Below are 16,863 nucleotides of genomic sequence, written 5' to 3'. Positions count from 1 at the left end.
TTTATATTTACTGCTTCTTAAAAGCTGTCGGGCAGCTCAGAAAGTGTATTGCAAAAATGTTGTATTAAGCCCTGTTGGTACCAAGGAAAGAGTGATGTATGACACAATCACAATTTAAATAACACATCCTTGTAAAGATTCTTGGTAATTTTGTGGCACAGTAATAACACTAAAAATTTAATCACTATTCACGAAATATAAAAATTAAGTGAGGGGCCGGCCTGGTGGCACCAGCAGTTAAGTGTGCGAGCTCGGCTGCAGCCGCCCAGGGTTCGCGGGTTCGGATCCCAGGAGCGCACCAATGCACCGCTTGTCAAGCCATGCTGTGGCGGCATCCCATATAAAGTGGAGGAAGATGGGCATGGATGTTAGCCCAGTGCCAGTCTTCCTCAGTAAAAAAGAGGAGGATTGGCAGATGTTAGCTCAGGGCCAACCTTCCTCAAAAAAAAAAAAATTAAGTGATATTACCTTACTTCATCACTAATGCCATAAAGTAAATGTACTGGTAATGGAAAGAGCACTGGATAGTGAGTTAGGAAACCATGACTTTTGTCTCGATTCTGCTGCAATTTGTTTTGAAACTTAGGCAAGTCACTTGACCTTTTTCATTCTCAGGAACCTCTTTTATAGAAAGGATAAATTGTAAATAATCTTGAGGTTCCCTTACTGCTATTAATTTAATATATTGATTGCCATGCTTAAACTTGTGATTAGTAACATTATTGAACACTAGATAGATTATTCATGGAAGGACTCTCCCCTCCTTCCCTTTATCACATAGGCAGGGCAGATTAACTCTGGCACATCCATTCTTTACCAATAACACAGCCCTCGGAACAGATTGTAAACAGCATGGTGGGAAAAATGTTATACCTGAGGAGTGGCCTATACTTTGAGTGTGCTTCTCAGGACAATGGCAATCAATGCCAGTCTCTACTAAGCCTTTATCATTCATTCACTGATTTCTGCACATACTCTACTCATTCATTCATCCAACAGACATTTATTGAATACTTACTGTCTACTAACTTGGACAATCAGTGCCCTGGCTGGAGACTAAGGGACTTGAAGATATTATTCCTGACCCTAAGGACTAACAGAATAGTCAAGGTTAAAAGAATAGAGGAAGGATCAACTGAGTAACCATGTCAGAGTTTCATGGTGTTTTAGTATGAAACAGAACATATCAGTGGCAAGTAGTGATGGGTATAATGCCTGAAATATACTATACCTAAAGGTTGGTTTGTTCAGAACTAGTTCTGGGCACTGGGATTAAATCGCATATCTAGTGGAGATTAAGCATCCTAGATATGTGAGAAAGAGGGATGCCAAAGCTGGCAACCAAACAAGGAAGATGATGTTGGGGGATGCAGCAATGGCCAGGACCTGACCTCTCTTAATAACTGAACATCTTGTGTAGGAGGTTTGGGTGGTATATATATAATTTAAGAAAAAAAGATAACAATCCTAGCCTTGGAATAAGGGGTTACACACATCTGTGAGAACAAAAGGAAAGACTATTTCTTCCTGGTTAATTAGAGCTTCATGTAAAGAGTAGCATTTGCCTGGGGCTTGACCAGAGTAGGTTTTGACAAATGCAGAGAAAGGGAAAAGGTGGTCTCTATGAAGATAAGTGTGTGTGTGTGTGGCAAGGGCAGTCCTGGTAACCCAGAGTGAAGTTATTGGAGCACTTAATAGACTGACTTACTCAAGGGGCAAGAGTAATGTTAGATTCAGCTGGAAGCACAGGCTTGAAGAAGGTATTGAAGAAATGATTAGAGAGTATATTTTTATATAGGCAAATAAGAAAGAGCTTCATCGATGATAATGTTTAATAGTATAAAATACTGAAAAATGATCAAATAGGTCAAGAACTGAGAATAAGCCATACAATTTCATTTCAAGAAGCATGTCTCTTGAGATAAATCTATACATTTTTGTTTGTTGGAAACTGACAATAACTTAATCGTATTATGTAAGGTAATACTTCCACAATAGTTCCCATGATATTTAAAGCAAATATTATTGGTGAATTTTAATTGTTAGTTCAACTTTTGTGCATAATGATATTTGTGTTTCCTATTCTCCTTGATGAGCTCTCTTCTGGCTTTATACTCAATCTACTATTGTTTCAGTATCTAGCCCCTGCCTACCTCTCCAGCTTCTTCTCTGCTTTGCCTCTATACCTACTTCACAAAAATTCTATGTTCCATTAATTCAAAATTAGTCATTATTCCTCAAACATACTTTTCTCTTTCATACCTCCATGCTCCAACCACCTGGAATACACTTCCCAAATTCTAAGTCTCATTTCAAGCTGAGCATAACCTACCTCAAATATATTTATAAGTTCATATGCCTTAAATACCTAATAAATAAATATATTACTTTAAATATTTTAAGACAAAGTATTATAATTATTTCCATGATTTGGACTTATTATCTATTGTATTTTCAAACCTAGGGCTTAAAGCTACTTACTAATGAATATATAATAGTTACCTAATAAAGAAATTAAACTTTAGCTGTATTGGCCAAAATTTATTACTGTCTCAGTGGATTACATTATTAATACTGTTACTATAAAAGAATATCTCTCCCTACAAAGAGTCAGAATGTGTTGAACTCAGTTCACGTGACAATTGATTTTATGAAATTAGTCACAGTCATTTGTCATGTGCTTATGAATTACCTTCTTTAGGAGGTGAGGAGGCAATTTTATTTATCTCTTTAAAGCTAACTAAAAACCCATCGTGAGAGTCAGCTCAGGGAGTTGTGGAACCTATTCTATGTTCTCCAGAGAGAAAAGGCACCTGTTGTCAAAGTGCTAATAATGTGTGCAAATTTGTTCATGGTACTGCTTGTTAACACTGTCTCTAAAGTAGACTTTTATTTTTCGAGAGACAAATAATCAGCACATCAGCACACCAGCTCTGGAATTCTAGAATAACTTTGAATCAACATAGGAGACGTGGAGGAAATATTTGCAGCAAAGCTACAAAAATACATACAACTTAATATGCAAATTTAAGATGTTTTCCTTTTCTAATAATACTTAGATTTCTTCTTTGACTAGTATTTGAAAGTAATAAAAGACAATAATAAATTCCATACAGATGTCTAGTGAACCTTACAACTTCCCTCTTCTATAAGGTGTATATGCAGAGAGAGAATTTTTATTAATGAGAAATGTAGAATAAATTCATGACATAAAGAAAAGCAAATTTTCATTTCTTACCATTGCTTATTTTTCCTAAGGTATATTGTTTACAAACATCCCACAATGTACCTTAAGCACTTGATTCCTAAATTCCAGGGAAGAAAGAATCAGAAAATATCAACCTACGCCCCAATATTAGATAATGAGTCAATATTAAAACAAACCAAAAAATCTATCCTATTCATCTGAAGGATCTTACTCTGATCCAGATTCTTCCACTCAGTAGCTGTGTAAGCTCGAGTTATTTCTCTCTCTAGATTCCTTATCTAGAAATTAAACTAGGATATTTCTACATTCTCTTTTGGTTCCAAAATCCTACCTATCCTCAAATTCACGGACATCCCTACGTCTCACAAAATTTGCCCGTTTTCTTATTAGACAATTCCTTGAATGTAAAATAATCTGGAACAAATCTACATGAGAAATTCTACCCTAAGAACTCTCTCTCTGATCTTATAGTCTCATCCTTCCAATTCTCCCGTAATTTAATGCATAGCATTTCTACTCTTTGATGGCAAGAAACATAAAGATTCTTGATTCTTTTATCCTTTTCTAATCTATCAACTCCTGCTGGCCTCTGTTCTCCCCAGTCCCACCTAGAACATGCAATTAATCATCGATTCTACTTCTTTCCCCTCAGGTCTCTGAATTACCTTGTAATTTTTATTTTATTGCACTTTCCTGGTAAAAGTAACCCAGAATCAATGCCAGTGCCTGCCTTGTCATTTGTAGATATGGACGCTTGAGGATTATTGAAGGATATTGCACAACGATGCAGTTGGTTCCTCAAGAAATTTGTGGTTTCATTCTGATTACTTGTTTTAGGCTATTATTCTCTTCCATTCACTTCTATGAATATTTCAACCTTTCACAGATGTCTTAGGCGTACTTAATACACAAACCCTCTGCCTACAATTATCAACAGAAAACTTATCTCCTTTATTAAATAAAAAAGAATGAGACTATTGGTGTCCATTTACATCAACTATCCAGTGCCCTTCTTACAAGCCAATCTATATCCACACCTAAGATCCCCACTGGTCCATCCTCTGGTCTCACTTAGCTCCTCCATTTTAGCCCTTTATCCCATCCCACATCATTGCTTCCAGGGCACTTGAATCTCTGTCAGATTACTCTCTACTGCACCTTCAACAGTCTCCTTTCTACTTCTTCCTCTTAACCTCTAAATGTACTTATACCTCTCCTAGCCAACTCCCAGCTAGCTACTGCTCCATTAATCCCTCCTACTTTCATCTGCAAATAATGAAATCTTTGTTGCCATACCCTTCACAGCTTCACTTCACATTCAATGCCCCAATGCCCTTATTCTGGCTTCTCCTCTCTTTATGACACTGACACAGTGTTGGAAGTCTTTGGTGGGCTCCTAACTTCGAATCCAATGGAAATTTTCATTTCTGAGTTTACTGAGCTTTCTGCTGCCTTTGAGAATGCAGCTTACTTTTTCATTCTTGACACTTTCTAATCTCTTGGTTTACATTATACTACACTATGTGCTATGCTGTCTTTTTGGGGGTGATCTCTCTCACATTTTATTCTCCCTACTAAATGATTCTCCTTTCTACACGTGTTTCAAGTTCTTGTTCTCACAATGTTACTCTTTGTTTCACTATTATTCCTGACTTGATCTATTATCTTGGGCTGTCTCATTTATTCCTGTGGTTTAAACTACCACAGACATATCAAGAACTCTGAATTTATTTTTTCATCCCTGACCTCTCTATCAAGCTTTATATTGAGACCAATATCCCTGGATATATTCTTCAAAGCGTCTTGCATAGGCATCAAAATTAATCAGATAAAATGTTAATTTTTCATCTTTCCCTCTCAACTTTCTGCTCTAATATATCTTTCTTTATTATATTGTCTTTTGTATTTTATCACTTTTTAAATATAATAAAAATTATTTTTTGCTAATTTTGCCTCAAATAATTTCTATTTGTCTGCTCCTTTTCATCCCTACTAATAAGTTTAACACAGGGTACCATTGTCTCTCACTTGGCTAATTGTGTACGTTTCTAATTGGTTTCCCTGTCTCTGGTTTTGTCCCTCTCAATTCTATCCTCCACACAGTTGCTGGAGGAAATTAAAAGCTAAATATGCATAAATATTTATCCCTGCAATTATGATAATATGTATATATTTCTGTCTGTATAGCTAGAAAGGGAATTCTTCAAGGTAAGGAATAGGGCTTAATTCATATGTGTATTATTAGCAAAGCATCAGGCACATGACAGAAATAAAAATAGAAAGATGTAGAATAAGACAGAAAGTAATGTCATTTTTTCCTAAAAGAACATTAAATTATCCTTCTTTGGAGGGGAGAAAAATTATAATTTCAATAAATTCAATTTATTGTATTTATTATAAATATCTTTTGAGTACCTACTCCATAGCAGACTGCTTATACAACGGTGAAGAGCATAATCTGTGTCTTGGAAGTTTAAATTCTTGATGGAGGATACAGATAAAAACAGGTGCCACGGAGAAAAAATAAGCAATGGATTATAAGAAATGTAGTGGAGGGTGGTTGCAATTTTAAATATTGTAGAAAGGTAGGTTTCTTTGAAATTTGGTTTAAAAATTTTAAATAAAATGAGAGAGCAGGCCAAGTTAGGCAAATATTCGAGAGTATGTTATGGGGGAGGGAATAAAAAATAATGCTGAGAATGGACTTTTCCAGTGAGTTTGAGGAAAGTTAAGGAGACCGTTGTAGTTGGAGCAGATTTAGTGAGTGACAAGAGATATGTGGCCTAGTGGTAATGGTCTTATAATCAATGTTATAGAGTTTTAGGACCATAGAGAGATTCCAGTCTGAAATTGGCAGTGAGAACAAAGAGAACATTTACCCAAATTCAGGCCCAGTGGGACGAGGGCTGAGGGACAGAAAACAGCTTCCACCTGAGTGCCTGCAGAGGAGGCAGCATCCTTAAGGGAGATTTAAGTTTCGTTTAGAGTAAGTTGAAGGTAATTTTTAAAGAAGAGAGCATGAGAGTTTTATTTATGATGGACGATAAATTCCAGAGGGCTCACTGGAGAGGTTTTAGGATTTAGGGAAGATGGAAGACAGGGACATAATAAAGGATACGCAGAGAGGTATAGTGATTAAAATGTGTGCAGACAGGGAAAACCTAGAAGCCTGAGGCTCCCTGTGGTGACTGACATAAACAGATAATGGACTTAATGAGATTAGTTTTGGTTGGCCTCAAAGTAGACAGTGGTAGCTTGGCAGTGACCATTGGGAATAGATCCCACTTTATGCCTCTGATAGAGTTATGGAGGCTTGAATGAAAAGGTCTTATCCTGAATGTGCGGTCATCCCTCTGGATCCTTGTCAATTTGTTGTTGTTGATGATGATTTTGGTAGAAAAAAATATGTTTAGTTTAAAGAGGAATAAAATATCCACGTGTTTGGAATAAAATTTTGTGAAATATAAAATTTTATTGTAAAATATTTAACAATTTATTCAGAAATCTAAAATACATTTTTACTAAATTTGTGTTGCACTTGTTATAAGTCTTGCATTATTTCAGTGGTATTTAGCTTCTCTAAAATATATATTCCCTCTTGTCTGCTAGAATTTCTGCTCTTGAATTCATTCTTTCAGTTTAAGTCCTATTCTTTGAAGAGAGAAGACCTCTATCATTCACACATGTGGAAGTAATTTGTCCAAGTCTTCCAAGAAGAAGATGTCAAGATGATTAGGTGTGCAAGAGATTATTGGGAAAAATACCTGTGAGGGAAGATGAGGAGGGAGCCAGAGGAGGATGGGAAGCCATTAGCCTAAAGTGTAGCCCTCACCCCGTGAAGGAGAGGGATAGAGAGGGGAAGGTCTTAGACTGCAACGCAGTTCCAAGACAGTTTGATGAGATTGATGGGGGGGGTCCTCAAGCCAAAATCTCCAGTCAGAGGAAGACCGTATCTCACAGGAGAGAGCCTGCCTTAGTACCCTTGCCCGTACTCATTCATTGGCTGGGAGCAGCCCAGGGAAGTGTCACCTTGGTGCAGATGCAGCGAAGGACTCAGAGCACCACAGCTGAGGCTATTAGTCAATCATGCTTACTGCAGTAGGAAATCTGAGAGGCACATTCTCTCAACTGCTACAGTAAATTCTCATGCATTTTCAAATAATATCAGTTAAACATCATGTAGTGAAGGGCAGGAGATAATGCTGCAAAGACAAGTGTTGAGATAAAAGAGAGTGTTGAGCTGTGGGTATCCAGAAAGCAGAAAGAATCATTTGGGTTGAGTTGAATTGTGTCCCCTCAAAATTCATATGTTGAAGCCTTAACCCACATTACCTCAGAATGTGGCTATATTTGGAGATAGGGCCTTTAAAGTGGTGATTAAGGTAAAATGAGGCTGTTAGGGTGTCCCTAATCCAATCTGACTGGTGTCCTTATAATGAGAGGAAATTTGGACTCAGAGAGAGACACTAGGGTTGCAAGTGCACAAAGGAAAGACCATGTGAGGACACAGGGAGAAGGCGGCCATCTGCAAGCCAAGGAGAGAGGTCTCAGGAGAAACCAAAACTGCCAACACCTTGATCACAGACTTTTAGCTTCCAGAATTGCAAGAAAGAAAATAAATTTCTTTTGTTTAAGCCACCCAGTCTGTGGTATTTTGTTATGGCAGCCCTAGCAAATTAACACAAATGGTCTTCTCCATAGTGGGTGTTTTGACAATTAGAGCTGCCTGACAACGGAATGCCGAACACACAGCATGACGTGCCATTGTCGGCACAGCAGCTTGAATTTTCTTTCATCCTTTCACTTGTCAGGGAAGGTCTCTGAAGAAGTAATATTTGAGCAAAGACCTAAAGATAGGTAAGGCGCTAGCCATTCCAAGGTCTAAGGTCACAATTATTCGAAGCAGAGAGAAACACAAGGGCAGAGGCCCTGAGTGGGGAAGAAAAGTTGGTTGAGCACCTGTCAGGGATGTTGCAGGAGGAATTCCTACAACACGTAGGTGCCCCAGGACCCCTGCCTTACAGCTACAGGAATTACCGTTAATTGTAAGGTCTATTAGTGCCACAAGGGATGTCGTTTACTTAGACACTTCCATGATGGTGCATGCTGGAGCTGTAACACATGGCTGCTTATCAATTGTGCCTAGATGATCTTTAGAGGCTTTTCCAAATTGCGTTTTCCAGAGTTTGGTTAAAATGCAATTTAACGGGATTACAGTGGATTGGCAATTTATATCATCCTCTTATTTAAAAATAAAAACTGTGGAAGAATGTAATTTGTGAGATACCTGGTAGCTGTGGAGAACACTCTTTATAACATATTCTAGAAAAGAATCGCTTCTTTCCAACTTTGCTCAAGAAATAATACCCTTAATCTTCCAAACTCATTAAAGCTGGTGTAAATACAAGATAATATACTTGAAAAGGCTCTTACACCTAATTTAATAAAAGCAAAAAAGATTTACTTTTTTATTTTTATGATGCAAACTCTATCTGAGCCTAAAAACAAAGTTTGTTCTTCATATAACAAGCTGAGAATTATCAAAATTAACACCTAATTCCCTCATTAACTAGAAATAGATGTAGGTCAGAAATAGTCACAATAAAAACTATAAATTTAGAAATTAATGAGTTGATGATATGTATGTAAAGTAAGTCATGCAATTTGCCACTTTAAGAAGAATGAACTCAAACATACATTTAGATTAATATATAGTAGCCACTTGGGCTAGAATATATGTATAACACAAAGCAAGTCTGATGGTCAGCATCAGTCTATCACTTATACTGGAAAATTCTACTTTTAAGCTAAACCTATGTAGTGGAATAATTAATCCACTATGACACATAGATTACGTCTCAGTGAGTAATGGAGTAATCACATGGGTTATCATATGGTTTTAATTTGAGGAGAAAGAGGCAAATCTTACTGAAAATCAGAAATTAAAGACATTAGAGGGGTGATTCTGAAGGTGGAAAGAACAAAACAGGCTGCGTAACAGGTTGAAAAGAATTAGATGAAGATGTTTCTCCAATGATGCTCTACCTTTAAATGCAATTTTGATAATCCATTCTTATCCTATTGACAACACAATTCAAGGAAAAATGCTCTTTAGGAACATTAAAAAATATATCATGTTGTAGGTTAACTACACTTCTAGATTAGATTGTTTATGCTTACTTCCCTTGAGCTGTCTACACTAGAGATATAATTTATATAAGGACAATTCCAAGCTTGGGTATTTATGCAATTTCCCTGGAAGTGGCATAATGCAAGGCTTAGTATCAGGTTTCCAGCTTAACTACCTAGGCTTGAATCTCAGCTCCACTATTTCTTGTCAATGCAACCATGGCCCATTTAGCTACTCTGTGCCTCAGTTATCGTATCTGTAAAACTGAGTAATAATAGTAACTTATTCAAAGGGCTGAATGAGGATTTTAGGAGTTAATGCGTGGAAAGCATTTAAAGCAGGCATGGCACTAGTAAGTGTTTGATATATATTAGCTATTCTTATTGCCTGAGCTACAGAAAACATCCACAACAACTGGGTGCAATGGTAGGTGTGCTTGGATGTTTGCTATATAGCATAGCCCAGCCCAGGGACACATTCTTTAGTTTATTAAGCTAGATCAGAGGCTAATTCACACCACAGAATGCCACAAAACTTGTTGAGGCTCAGAGCTCCTAAGGTCTGCATATAGATGGGCAGGTGAGTTCTGTTGAGCCTTCTGTATCTCTTGACATACATAATCCTTGATGAAGGGGTCTTTTTGCTACACCTGCCATTTAATGTTTTTGATCTCACACTACTAAGCTACTAACATTGTATTTCTATGAACAACTTTTACTAAGTGCATCAAGTCACTTCACTACTTAAAAACCTCGAAGTGTTCTCCACTAGAGGACAATGACCAAGCTTCTTAGCAAGGCATACAGGTACTTGTCCAACCTGGTCTACCTTGCATTCACTTTTCCCCAGAATCATTACCTATCATGGCATCCTCCTCTCATACTCTCTGGTTACAATATGACTTACAGCAATCAGATGAGCAAGCTTGGAAGTAGATTTTTCTCCAATCAAGACTCAGATAGCTTCAGCCCTGACTCACATTTTAACTGCAACCCTTGTAAGAAACCTAGAGATAGAAACAGCCAGTTAAGCTGCTCCCAAATTCCTGATGCATGGAAACTGACAAACTGTTTGTTATTTTGGGGTACTTTGTTACACACCAATGGATAACTAGTACACTAACAAAAAAGAGTTGACAAGCCACATGTAAGGAACTTGGAAGTTGCCACTGTGTCTTGACAACAAGTAAAACATGAACATACTGAAAAATCAACAACTCTTTTCAAATCCAAAAGAGAGAGGAGGACACAGGGCAAACTGCTGCCCCAAGATTGGAAACACTGAAGCTCAAGTTGAGAAGCTGGAAGAAGAGCTGAGGTTAGAGAAGCACATGCAGTTGTCCACTACTCTGCTGACTTCGGGGCTGGCAGACAAGGTGAGAGAGGAAAACAATAAGTTGGAGACCTTATTGTGCTGTTTTGCAAAGCTTTAGGAGGGCACAACCTGCCTCAGAATAAGGTCCAAGAAATTGTGACAAATCCTGATTGAGATGCTAAGAGATGGAATCCCTGGGAAAGTGAGGAGAGTGAAGAGGAGGATGTTGTGGTGATTGACAGTAATGAGAGGGACGAAACGCCCTGTGTCCTTCGACCCCTAATACAACAGAAAACAAAAGCCCAGTAACAACAACCCCAGCCAGCAGAGCAGCTCCCAATTCGGGAAACTGTTGATGATGAGAGAATATATGCCCACTGAATTTATTGATATAGCTGCAAAGTTCCAGCAAAAGGGTAAAGAAAGTATCCAGGCTTGGTTAGTGCGGCTATGGGATAAGGGGTCCATGGCATTTCTCTGACCAGGCAGGAGGCAGAGAAAATGAAAAACATCACCACACACCCTGTACTCCGGCAGCACCTGCATGGCGCTCAGGGGGTTCAAGGAACTCACTCCCTTATAAATGGGATTATTTTAGCCTGCAGGGAACCTTGCCCCAAAGAGGGGGATCTCCTGGGCACATGGAACCCTGGAAATATATAGGAGGTACAACAAATTCTTAGAGAGTTGGGAGTGACACAGGCCATCTACATCCCTGTCTTTGAAAGCCCTGGTCAGGCCACATTCACTGCAGGAATGAAAGCCAAGATACTCCCGTCCACCCTCAGCACCTGGTATGGGACGCTGATATCCATGCTGAACCCAGTCGTGGGACGAGACATTTATGATGTTGGGCAATCCATTGCTGATGTGGGTGAAAACGGACAAATCCAGGGAACTGGGATGGGCTGTGGGAAAGACCGGAGACAGAGCGGGAACTCAAAAAGCTGAAAGACTATCCCAATCGGCTGTCAAGGGTCAGTAAAAGTAACCCAGAAGCAAAATATGATTTGACCTCCTTGCTGCTGGAACTCCACCTGAAAAGATAGACCAGCAATCCAATGCTGCATTGTTCAGACTGTGGAAAGCCTTAAAACCTGAACAACGGTTCAGACCTGCCCCACCAGCCCCTACCATCCCTGATCCCCACCTGCTCCAGCAGAGGCCTCAGGGATACAGTACTGTCTGGGGTGGGTGCCTCCCATGCTCTGGGTATAGGATGCAGGCCAAGATTGCCTCCAGGTGAGGGCCATTGGGGGTGATCAGAGGCCCCATATTGAGCTCACTATTCACTAGTCCCCAGAAATAAACAAAAGGTGATGGCTCTGGTTGACACTGGAGCCCAATATACTCTCAAACATAGTCACCATCAGGAGTTTCCTGGCCCCCTCAGCACCATCCACAGTTATGGAGGGCAAATGGTTATGGTCAGGACTGTCCCTTTGACACTGCAAATAAGGCATTCTCCCCCTGAGAATACAAGATATTAATCTCTTCAATACCAGAGAAAATATTGGGCATTGATATCCTACAAGGTCAAACTCTGCAAACCCCTATCAGTGAATTTCATCTCCAGGTTAGAGAAATTGAACCAGAGCTGAAAAGAAACACCAGCTGGGAACTTGTAAGCCTGCCACCTCCTCAGAGAGTGGTAAGTCAAATAATATAAATTGCCTAGTGTCAAAAGGAAACAGGAGAAACTATCCAAGAACTACACTGAGTGGGTATTGTAGGCCCTGCCCACAGTGCTTTCAACAGCCCGATATGAGCAGTAAAAAAACCAGATGGCTCATGGCAGATGACCATGGACTACTGAGAAGTGAACAAGATGGTGCCCCCGTCCAAGCAGCTGTACCCAAAATTCCCACCGTCTTAGATACTTTGGCCACTGTCCTAGGCATGGACCATGCTGTACCGGACTTAGCAAATGCTTTTTTCGGTATACCCCTGGCTGCTGAGTCCCAAGATCAATTTGCCTTCATGTGGGAGGGACAACAATGGACCTTTCAAGTGCTTCCCCAAGGCTACCCGCACAGCCCTACCATGTGTCATGGGATGGCAGACTGAGATTTGTCCCTGTTCTCCTTCTTCACATCAGTAAAATGGACCCGTTACACTGATGATATAATGTTGACACGTGAAGACTTGACTCTGCTGCAAGACTCTGCAACTTTGCTGGAACATCTGTGAAGGAGAGGACGGGTGTTTACCCACAGAAAATTCAAGGCCTAGGCACCACCATGAAGTTTTTTTGGGAGTCATTTGATCTGGTAAAATATGTTGTCCCAGAAGCTGTGATTGTTAAGGTGCAAGCCTATCCAACTCCTAAGAATGCAAGAGATGTAAGCCTTTGTAGGGATTTTGGGGTTTAGAGGACTTTTATTCCCCACCAGGCACAGTGCCTCCATCCCTTATACCACCTGGTAAAAGAAAGGGCCCATGTGGGACTGGGGATCAGAACAGCAAGCTGCCTTCGGGAAGGCAAAAATACTAGGGAAGCAGATTAAAGCTCCGGGGATCTCCCAAGCAGGGCTACCGTTTGTGTTAGATTATCTGTAACTCTGGAAGGTATGGGTTAGGCACGGTGACAGAGACAACGGAAGTAGAGAGTACCCTTAGGACTTTGGTTCCAGCTCTGGAATGGGGCAGAAACCCAATATATCTCCCACAGAGCAACCGCTCCTAGCAGTGTACACAGTTCTCTTCCAGGTAGAGCCTCTCATGAAGGAACTGCATCTTATATATCATGGTAAGAACTTCCCTTCCTATCAAGTTGTGGATAAAGAATATGTTCCATCAATATCTCAAACTCCCACATTGACTAAGTGTCATGCCTACATGCAGCAGAGGAGCACCCTGTCCACCAGCCCACTGTTTCTAGAAATGTGGGCACTACTAGGCCCTATAGAGTATGTAGATCCTTTAAATACGCCTACCCCTATTCCTGTGGTGACCCCTGCAGCCTGCAGACAGGAAGAGGGGGAAATTCCCACTGATACCTGGTATACAGATGGGTCTAGTCAGGCCACCTCGCCTACATGGCCTGTGGTCCCTATTCAGCCCAACACTGACACCATCTGGATGGAAACGGGAACAAACCTCAGCAGTCAGTGGGCTGAACTCAGAGCAGTTTGTCTGGTGACCACTCATGATCCCTGGCCGTTACACCTTTGAGCTGACAGTTGGGCTGTTCTACAGGGGTTAACCCTATGGCTTGGACAATAGGAAGCCAATGAGTGGATGATCATGAATAAGCCCTTGTGGGGTCAGGATATGTCGAAAGACATTGGGTTTGCCTGTAAGAGTCTGAGGCAGTCCTCACTATTTTCCATATCTCAGCTCATAAGGTGCTGACACTCCCTGGCAATCAGGAAGCTGATGCTTTAGCCTAGGTACCAGCCCTAGCTACTGACCCTTCAATAGATACAGCAGATTAGATGCATAGGAAGAGCAGCCACCCTAGCACTGGGGTGGGACGGCATATTGCCAAGGATGGCTGATTTCCTTGGAAATACAGTGACTTGATTAATGCAGAAATAGCATGCCTCGTGCATTCTAAACAATGCCCAAGGCAACTGCCAAAGGATTCTGGAACCATCCACCCAAATGGCCATCGCCCATTCCCAACTGGCGAGAAACTGGCAAATTGATTATATTGGCCCTCTCCTTCTGAGTGATGGTCCTAAATATGCCTTGGTTTGTGCGGACACTGCATCTGGCATTATGCAAGCTTTCCCCTGTTGCTGCACAAATGAGGCTGTCACCATTAGGGGATTAGAGAAGCTGGGTACCAGGTATAGACACCCTCATGAAATAGACAAGCAGAAGATTAATTACTAATAGGTAAAACCACCTTGGCCAGGTAGACTAAAGTACTGTCCCAGGCTTTAACACATTTGAATGATCAACCAATAGGACCTGTTGTCCCATATGCCAGACAGACTGGGGAGCCCTGTTGATACACTCAACACTGTGAAGGTATGTGAAGGTATGGAAGTCATGGGAGACAGCCATTGCCTCATCTCTTACCATGAAATCAACGTGCTGTACTGCTGAGAACACCAAGTCCCACCACACCTGGCAGAGGCATTATCTACTGGAATTTGCAATAGGACATCCCACCGGGATGGGTGAGTTACTTCGCACTCCTCAGTGAGGGGAAACTACTCGAGCTCCACTGAGATCTCTTGTCTTGCTGCAAACTGGACCTGTGGAAATGCACTCTACCTGGAACAGGATATGAACCATTGAAAGAGGGGAGAAGGTAGGGTGGCATATCCCGCCCCTAGTCCATTTCCTTATATCTGACAGTGTTGCCTCTCCCAGACAACAGGTACAGTATGCACAACCAGGTCAAATTCCTAAAGCTGTGGCCATATTAACATCTAAGGATGAGTCTACAACTGCAATTCTTGTAGAAGGGAAAGACCTTCCCATACAAGTTCCTACTAAATATCTGTCTTTTTGACCTTAGACTTCTGATGTTCCTGTAGTGTTCAGTCATGGCATGGGCTCCTGATGGAAATATGTTTCTACAGTAGGCCCACTCTTATGCCTGGCAGAGGAATCAATCCAACTGTTGGGTATGTGGGCAGCTGCCCCTGTCTAGCTCATCAGGATTGCCGTGGTGGGTATCCCCATTCCAGGGAGGGGATTGGAAAGCCCTAAAGCAATACATTATGGAAGAGCAAGCTAGGACTAATACTCTGAATTTGTTGGATATTACGAAAACTGACTCAGAAACCTAGCCTGTGGTACACACTATCAATAACACTGGACATGGATATTCTTTTCCTGTCAATCAAACTGCACAGGCAGCCCATCAAACTGCTAACTAAAAGTATCCTAAAAATGCCACCATCAGAATCATGCATGGCTATGCTCAAATTTGGGATGGGTTCATGTGGCTCACCCCAGGTTATGGACATTTGAGTACCCGGGGACCCCTATGTTGGGGACAGAAAAATCACTCTAAACAGACCCAACCCAGTTGTACCAGGAATATAGGATGGACATCACTGAAACTGTGTAGTCATTCTGTCACACTAAACGATAGTGACAGGAAACAAAACAGAAACTGACTCATAGATACAGAAAACAAACTGCTTGTTGCCAGAGGGGAGGGGAGTTGGGGGTGGGTGAAATAGGTGAAGGGGATTAAGAAGTACAAACTTCTGGATATAAAATAAATAAGTCACGGGGATGTAATGTACAGCATAGGAAAAGCTTTGTACAGTGACAGATGGTAACTAGACTTATTGTGGTGATCATTTCAAAATGTATATAAATATCAAATCACTATGACGTACACCTGAAAATAATATGATATTTTATATCAATTATACTTGAATTAAAAAAAAAAGGATAGCGGGGCCGGCCCGGTGGCGCAAGCGGTTAAGTGCGCGCGCTCCGCTGCGGCGGCCCGGGGTTCGCTGGTTCGGATCCCGGGCGCGCACCAACGCACTGCTTGGCAAGCCATGCTGTGGCGGCGTCCCATATAAAGTGGAGGAAGATGGGCACAGATGTTAGCCCAGGGCCGTCTTCCTCAGCAAAAAAAGAGGAGGATTGGCGGATGTTAGCACAGGGCTGATCTCCTCACAAAAAAAAAAAAAAAAAAAAAAAAAAAAAAAGGATAGCAACTGGTTTGGCACTGACTGATCATACCACACAGGTACTTATTGGGTAGCCACGAATGGACCCAATGGTTGTGTGGCACCAATCTTTGGCCATGGCTTCCACCTGGGTGGGTGGGCTGCTGCTTCCTGGGTTTCCCTCAGGCACAGGGGAGAATCCCCCAGTAACAACAATTGCCAACCTCCCTCTCCCCAAGACCAGATGGACACATTCTGTTTTTCTACCACTACCATCACTTGGTTGCCATCTTTGTTCCCTCCATTGGCCTTGAGGACATTATAGCACACATAGAAGTCCTTAATAAATTTACTCAGCTAGCTTTAAATGATAGCCGGCAAAGCCTATCCTTACTGAATGCTGAAATGTCTCTAATGAGGAAAGTTGTCCTCCAAAATAGGATGGCCTTGGACATTATTACTGCCTTGCAAGGAGACCTCTATGCCATTATCCATAGTGTTGTATGTTCATATCTAATGAGTCCACTAATGATTCATCTTTATTAAAACACATGAAGACACAAGTGAACACCCTGAGTGGTCCAGTCCCCAGCCTAGGGGACTTAGTAAATCAATGGTTC

Source organism: Diceros bicornis, chromosome 16 (genome assembly GCF_020826845.1).
Source record: "Diceros bicornis minor isolate mBicDic1 chromosome 16, mDicBic1.mat.cur, whole genome shotgun sequence".
In the NCBI taxonomy this organism is placed as follows: Eukaryota; Metazoa; Chordata; class Mammalia; order Perissodactyla; family Rhinocerotidae; genus Diceros; species Diceros bicornis.
This window is presented reverse-complemented; position numbering follows the sequence as displayed.